This window comes from Haliaeetus leucocephalus, unplaced genomic scaffold, assembly GCF_000737465.1.
Source record: "Haliaeetus leucocephalus isolate CR32 unplaced genomic scaffold, Haliaeetus_leucocephalus-4.0 Scaffold858, whole genome shotgun sequence".
In the NCBI taxonomy this organism is placed as follows: domain Eukaryota; kingdom Metazoa; phylum Chordata; class Aves; order Accipitriformes; family Accipitridae; genus Haliaeetus; species Haliaeetus leucocephalus.
Window position 1 is genome coordinate 1 of NW_010973294.1, and position 7,709 is coordinate 7,709.

Below are 7,709 nucleotides of genomic sequence, written 5' to 3' on the forward strand. Positions count from 1 at the left end.
GTGCTGCGCTGTGGATAGGGAAGTGTTGGATGAGTGTGTGACGGGCGAGGTACTGGGCAGGGCCCCATGATTCCTTCGATAGCTCAGCTGGTAGAGCGGAGGACTGTAGGCTCCCTTGCACGGCCATCCTTAGGTCGCTGGTTCAACTCCGGCTCGAAGGAGCGTCCTTTTGGCTCTGGCCCAGACTCTGCGGCTCCTCTGCCTTTTGGTGCTGCCCGCGTGGCTCCCCTTCAAGGTCCGGCCAGCCTTGAGCTCTGGCCTGGCGCGGAGAAGATGACCAGCCAAGGCTGCCTGGGGTGAACCCTGGTCAGGGGATGGTGGTACCCGAGCAGTCACCTCCAGCAGGAACGCGAATGGGTGAGTTGGTGGTGGTGTGAGGGGGAGGCCGGTGGGAGGCCCAGGCTTTGGGTGCGGGGCAGCCTGGGTCCGGGGTGGGTGCCTGGGAGGGGAGAGGACCTCAGGCAGAGGCTGTGGGCTGGGGAATTAGCTCAAGTGGTAGAGCGCTCGCTTAGCATGTGAGAGGCAGCGGGATCGATGCCCGCATTCTCCAACGCTTTTCATTCCCCTCGCCTGGACACAGGGCCCTTTGCCAGGGGCCTTCTGTCCTCTGGGGGCTCTGGCTGCCTGTCATGTTCCCTGATGATGACAGCATCAAGGTGTTTATCAGGAGTAGCACATTGGCATATGTAACGAATAACCCTCTTTGTTTTAGTGTCATTAAATTAGTTTCAGAGTACTGCACACATTTCCTAATAAAATCCTAAATCACCAGTTTGCAATCTGTCACAGAGGCATCGGTGTACCTTTTTTTTTGTAAATAGTCTATCAAAGTGCTGCTTTTCAAACTTCTGAAGAAAACATAAGAAATACGGTATCTCTCTGCCTATTACTTCACTGTCAGACTTGAAAGCAGAAGTCTAAGTGCAGTTTAAGTTTGTATGAGAAAAAAAGTTTCTAAAATTATAGTCCTATGGTTTGAAGATAAACCAATCTCCTTTGAAATTCTGCTTATTAGAATCCTGTTAGCTTTAGTCCTTGAGAAATCAGATTGTGCCAAAGTCCAAATGAAAGCACAGAGATGTACCTCTGTCATGTTTATTAAAAAGTAAATTTTGCCCTGGCCTGTGGTAGTATGATTAATAGTGACTTAATTAATAATGGCAGGAAACTCAGGATCAGGTATTGCTGGTTTTTTACCTTGTACTAAAGAATACCAGTTCAGCAGCAGATTTTTGGATTAGCATAAATTAAAAGATAATTAAAGCAAATCTATGAGACTGACTCATCATTTTATCTTGCAAATATTTACAGCTACTCCATTAAAAGTGAATCCCTCTGACATTTCCACTTTAGTTAGAAGCAGCCTTTTTTTTGCTATAATTACTAATAAAGATGGAGAAAGCAGCACTGTCAGTTTTACCATAGTTCACTGTGTAAATCATCCGTATTCATGTTCAGCATTAAATAAAATTAATTCCATTCTACATTCTTCCATGACAACTCTCTCCTTTGGGGATTAATGAAGGCCTTCTTTCCAGAAAATTAAATGTAAAAGCAGCAGGAAAACATGAGGTTTGATACAGAAGATGGTTTCTGCAGCCAGTCTATACTACAGGGACTTAGAAGGTGCAAGTCATGAGTGAATTTGATACTGTAGTAAGTTTATCCCCCAGTGGTATAGTTATGCAAGACAACAGAACCATGAGATGTCAACAGTTTTCCTTCCAGTGTGTGAAGAGTTTGGACATTCACTACTTCTCCCGCCTCCATTGAATATATATGCCTTTAGAAACAGATAACGGGAGAGATGCAATTTGTTCAAAAATATGGAGGACAGAGTCCCAGCAAAATTCAAACTGAACAATGATGCAAGTAGATCTATTTCGTAAGCCCTTTTTCAGTTCAAATGTATTCTTACATTTGATCGGAAAAGCAAGCAGTGTTAAAATTTGACTGGTAATACAGTGCAACCAACAACACCCAGAATGGTGCTGCAATAAAAGTTTTATTATATTTATTAAACCTGCAAGTACATTTCTGGCACATTTTGATGTCAAGAACATCTATTTCACTAATGACATTTAAAGTTCTTTCCCTTTCAATAGCAGTAGAACAGATTTAAGAGCAAAATTACCTATAAAATCTTCTAGTATTACTTCTTGGTCTTGTTAACATTTCAACAATAAAATACTTTTCATCTTTTTGATAACTTGTGTTTGAGTAAAACTTGTCTTAAAGTCGTCTCTTCCTTTTCAATAGAGAACCTACCATTTCCTGTGCCAGTATGTTCCAGTGCTTGGTTACACTCACTGTTAAAACCATCTACCTCTTTTTCAGCTCAGATTGCTTTTAGATTCCAAGCACTGGTTTTGGTTATGCCTGCCTTCATGAAGTAAAGAACTCTCTCATACCTAGCATTTTTCCCCTTCAAAGATATTACACAGTATAATCAAATAATCTATTGGTCTTCTTTATGACAAGATAAACTGATCGAACTCCTTATGTCTCTTACTCTAGTTCTTGTATTGTTATTGTAGCACTTTTCTGCACTGGCTTTACTTTTCAGCATACTTCAGGAAAAGTTGTTAACACAAGAACTGGGTGCAGTATTCAAAGACTGCACTTCACAAGTATAGTCTGCTTTATTTTATCCTAACAGTCTGAACTCTCATTCAGCTAGACTAAAACATTTTAGATGAAGCACACAGATTGCTTGTGGGATGAAATCAATAGATTCACATTGCATCATCTCTGATTCTTTTCAGGCTCACAGTGCAAAAAAAAAAAAATTGTAACAATGAACGTCTACAGTGTAGGTATCTCAAAAGGTTTTACCATCATAATCATGCAGACACACAAGCATTTTTAGACACGTTGCAAAGCACATTTTACATACCTGTAGGACTTCTTAATCTCATCATGTGTTGCTCCCTTCTCTAGGGCCAGGATTTCATATAATGCTTCCCCTGATGTTGACAAAGCACGTTGCCTTTGTTCAGCCATGTTAGCAGTGCATTACCAAAGCTGCTAATGTAGAACAGAATTTAAAATAGCGGGGACTGCAAGTATATATGGATAGTATTTCTTATTGTTAATTTTAATAGACTGTAATCAGGTAGTAAAATGTTAAAAATACATGAAAGTGAAACTAGAATAAAATCTCCTCTAAATTATCCTCTGTCTTTTAAGATATTTTACAATTATTTGAGAAAATGGAAAAGCAAAACCCGAAGAACAGAAGCTCTTGCGTTAGGTATCACTGTTCATATTAAAGGCTTGATGTTGCTCTCACTGAAATTAATGTCTAAATTTCCTACAGCATTAATGCCTGTACATAGTGTTTCCACCTAGTTTTATTCGTGTTTGTTTAGATCTACCTTCTCTAAGTCTTAGAAGAATAATTCTACTATTTGTTAAGGCTACTGGCTTCTTGCAGTGGATTAAGAGCTTTGTACCTCCGAGTATAACGTAATGCAACACTGTGGTGAATTTTTACTTTCTCAATACAAGGATTCAGATTCAGCCTAACCCATTTTAGGTTCCTAAGTTGAGCGATTAAGTTTGAAGCTTAGTCAAACTAGACTCCTTATATTGTCAACAGGCAGAGATACATACTCAGAGGACGACTGACCAAGCACTTTCTCCCTATTACCTCTACAGCATGTTCAGGATGACTGCATTCCCAACTCATGTGCCTGAGGACAGGTGGCATGAATCTGGACCTAGGCAATGGCACTAGATACCAAGAATTTACCTCAGTATTATAAAAGTAACCATTTATTGCAAACTTCTGAACGGGAAATACTGACATCAATCAGGGTCCTGTCTTATTTGAGATACAAGACTTTGGGCTGAACTCATGAGCTTGTGCTAAAATTAACAAGGTGCCCTTACAGTATAGTGCAAATAAAGGCTAAGCACAGTCCACTTCAGATCTGTTGTTCATTCCTTCTTTCATCACAGAAGCAAAGCAGACAAACAAGTGATTCTTCACTGAGTGGCTCTAATACCTCCTTACAGTTCATAATTCATCCTTCTGGATTTGAAGAACCAAACATTTTTAAACCAGACCTGGGTAATGCTAGGCAACAACATGAAGAAGCTCATAGAAACCATAATTTAAAACACCAGATATAGATACCTATAATTCATAAGAGAAAGCTGCAGCTCTTTGACAGCATACTTGCCACAACAAAACTCTCACCACAACCTCTTTATTTCTTTGTATGTTTCTCCAAATGTTGAGAAGTGATCACAGAAAAAGCCTAAAAGTGAGCTGTAACCCCAGCCATAAGAAAAAATTTCTGAGAACCAGTTTTGTTAGATAAGACTACCCACTCTGCTATTTCACCCTTCTCATTGCTGAGCTGGAAACACTATCTTGCCATTATTCATATATTATTTACTAGGCCACATTTTGGTTCAGAACCAGCCATGTAACACTTTTAAGACCTTCAGCTTTGTTCAATACTAAAAAGAAAATCAAATACCATGTAAGTACAAACAGAAATGCAATCCACTGAGTAATTCTGGCACATAGTATCTGATTTACTAAAAGACCTAAATTTATTCATATTTACTTTGATGTTTTCTTTTTCTAATAAGCTAACACACAGTTTAGGATCTTGTGATCTGCTGAAAAAAATTCCTTTCTGCTTTTAAGTGTTGTACACAAACCATCAACTAAATGGGTTGAACTTTTGTTTTTAAATTAACAGTTAAGAATGAAATTACATATGAGCATCTAGATATTACTTTACCACCTGCAGTAGTTAAAATGGTATTTGTTAATAATGGTATGTCCAGAGCGTATTTAATATAATCCTCAGATCTATCCTGATGACACTGGAATCATGCAAGGCACATCAAGTCTGTTAATGCACAAGATAATGGTGGGCAACCATGTGAAGTCACAGATATACAGCATTATTTAAAAATTCCGTTACATAATGCTGATTAGCTACATGGCAACCCTGAAGCATAAAACAAAATTAAAGTTATGATGGATTTTATTCTGAAGAACTAAAAAGTTGTGTAATTTGTACTTTCTCATAAAATAATTTTAATAACCTAGTCAGCTATGGAAATTTAAACTCACTAGCCTATTCAGTCTTCTAGTGATTAATCACCTTGAAGGTCTAGCTACTCAAAATTATTTCTTACTTATTTAAAGCAGTCCTATAAAATACTAAAAGTACAATGAGATGACAGTTTCCTAGAAAAAGTTATGCTCTCTTTATTAAGGAAGATATAACAGTTACAATTTTAGTGTTAGATACATTCCTGATGGCTGAAATTACATTAGAATCCTATTTTCAAGCTATGTATTTTTGTTCCAGCAGAACAGAGCCAAGAAAATACTGTTTCCTTCCTTGAATGACAATAAAATATATTAAAACACAATCCAAATTCTGATAACAATTCCACATCTCCTAAGAGCATGGGACCCCAGTTAATTTCAGCTGTTTCTGCACAAATGTTGTACTATCCAGGATTAACTGTCTTCTACAGGGGTTCTAATAATATGCCTTTTTTCTACAATACCCATAATTCATTTGGATTTGTGCTGAAAAATAACGCAAGGTGATTCAGATAACATACCTGCTTCAAAAAGTGATGGAACAGTCTGGCATGTATAAACTCACAACATTATCAGTTCAATATCTTGGTGTCTTTATGCCAATACAATCCAAAAGGAAAGAAGTAAGTGCCACCAGAAGCCCTGTTCCACAGAAAGCAGCTGCTGCTTTTCATCCTTCACAATCAAGGTTAAACAGGTCAGTGGAGTCGGATTACTCCTTTTGTTTGTTTGTCCAGTATCCAATTGGTTATCTCTCAGGAAGATCTATGAAAGAACAAATAAAACATTCATGGGCCTAAAGGCTGATATATCTGAGAGTTAATGACACCAAAAAATGTGGGACAACTGTGTATTTAGTTAGTTTTTCTTCTGTGCTTTACTCTTGATGGGGTCTTGAGTTTTTCTTTTTTCCCGTGCAAATGTATTAAAATTGTTTAAAGGTACAACAGTCTTGCTCTATAAGTTCACTTCTTTGAGACCAGCCATGGCTTAGGTTTACTGTATAGTCTCTTCCAGAACAGGATTAACTGAAGTCCCTTTAGGACTCCTCCTGAGTTCTTCTAAATTTTTATATCAAACCAGAAGATGCAGGGTGTCTTCTCACCTTCTGATGGAGTTTCTCCTCTAACTTATACCATGAAAAAGTCTGGATGACCATTCCTTTCCATTTGGAATAGAGGAAACTGTAAATGCCAGACTTAAAAACCCAATCGCTCTTGGTATGTCATCCTTGGAACCAAACAGTTCATCTGTTGAACTCAAAAAGTTCATTTCCCAGATCACCCAATTCCAAATTGTATGTTTTTGTAGTGGGTTGGCCTTGGCTGGCTGCCAGACCCCTACCCAGCTGCTCTCTCACTCCCTCTCCTCAACAGAACAGGAGTAGAAAATAAGACGAAAAACTCATAGATCAAGATAAAGATAGGGAGATCACTTACCAATTACTGTCACGGGCAAAACAGACTCAGCTTGGGGAAAATTAATTTAATATATTGCCAATTAAAATAGATTTGGATGGTGAGAAACACAGACAAAAATTAAAACACCACCTTCCCCTCACCACCCTGTTTCCAGGCTCAAATTCACTCCTTCATTCCCAACTCGTCTACCCCCCACCCCTGAGCGGCACGGGGTCGATGGGGAATGGAGGGTTGTGGTGAGTTTATAACAGCTCCTCTCTGCTGCTCCTTCCTCCTCACACTTTTCTCCTGCTCCAGTGTGGGTCCTTCCCACAGGCTGCAGTCCTTCACAAACTGCTCCAGAGGGAGTCCTCCACAGGCCACGTTTCCTGTCAGGAGAACCTGTTCCTGTGTGGGCTCCTCTCTGTGGAACACAGTTCCTTCAGGAAATATCCGCCTTCTCTGGCATGGGGTGGATGGCCCGCAGCAAAGTGCCTGCTCCACCACAGCCCCCTCCACAGGTTGAATGGAAATACCTGCTCCACCATGGTCCTCTCCACAGGCCGCAGGGCAATCTCTGCTCTGGCGCCTGGAGCACCTCCTCCTCCTCCTCCACCTCCTTCTTCTTCCCTGACCTTGGTGTTCGCAGGGCTGTTTCCTCACACTTTTCCCTCACTCCCCACTGCCATGCAGTGTTTTGCTCTTTCTTAAATATGTTTTCCCAGAGGTGCCACCAGCCTGGCTGATGGGCTTATCTGTGTCCTGCAGTGGGTCTGTTGTGGAGCTGGCTGTATCCAGTCCCTGACCTCCTTCCACAGGGGACTCCCTACAGTGCCCCGCTAGCTAAATCTTTTCACGGACACACCGCGCAGTTTTACGTAGACTAAATTCCTGCAAATGGTTTCGTGGAGCCCCATAACCCAGTAAAGTCTGCTTTAGCAAGAGTCAGTGAGTTTGTGCTTGGATTCTACTGCAAGGCTGGAACTATAAATCAATATTTTTTTTAAAAACCCAAGTGCAATTAATTACGTTCACATAAAAATGCTGTTTATGAAAAAGGAAGCAACAGTGTGACAGCTGATAAAAAGAAATTGTTAAATGGATGCTTTTTAATGTGAAGCGTGTGATTTTAACATTTCTCTTGTTCTTAGGTATATTCTTTAATTTAAAACATGCCCTCAAATGTCAGCTTTGGATGGGGACAAGGCAAGGCATATTTCAAATGAAAA

The 7,709-nt window shown here is 39.9% G+C and overlaps 2 non-coding genes across 2 annotated transcripts; both read left to right on the forward strand.

Moving 5' to 3' along the window:
- The first annotated feature begins 72 nt into the window (after positions 1 to 72).
- Positions 73 to 161, forward strand: TRNAY-GUA. Its single transcript is given in 2 exon segments — positions 73 to 109; positions 126 to 161. It is a non-coding gene; the product is annotated as a tRNA-Tyr (tRNA).
- Positions 162 to 477: 316 nt separating this feature from the next.
- Positions 478 to 550, forward strand: TRNAA-AGC. The gene has a single exon. It is a non-coding gene; the product is annotated as a tRNA-Ala (tRNA).
- Positions 551 to 7,709: the final 7,159 nt, after the last annotated feature.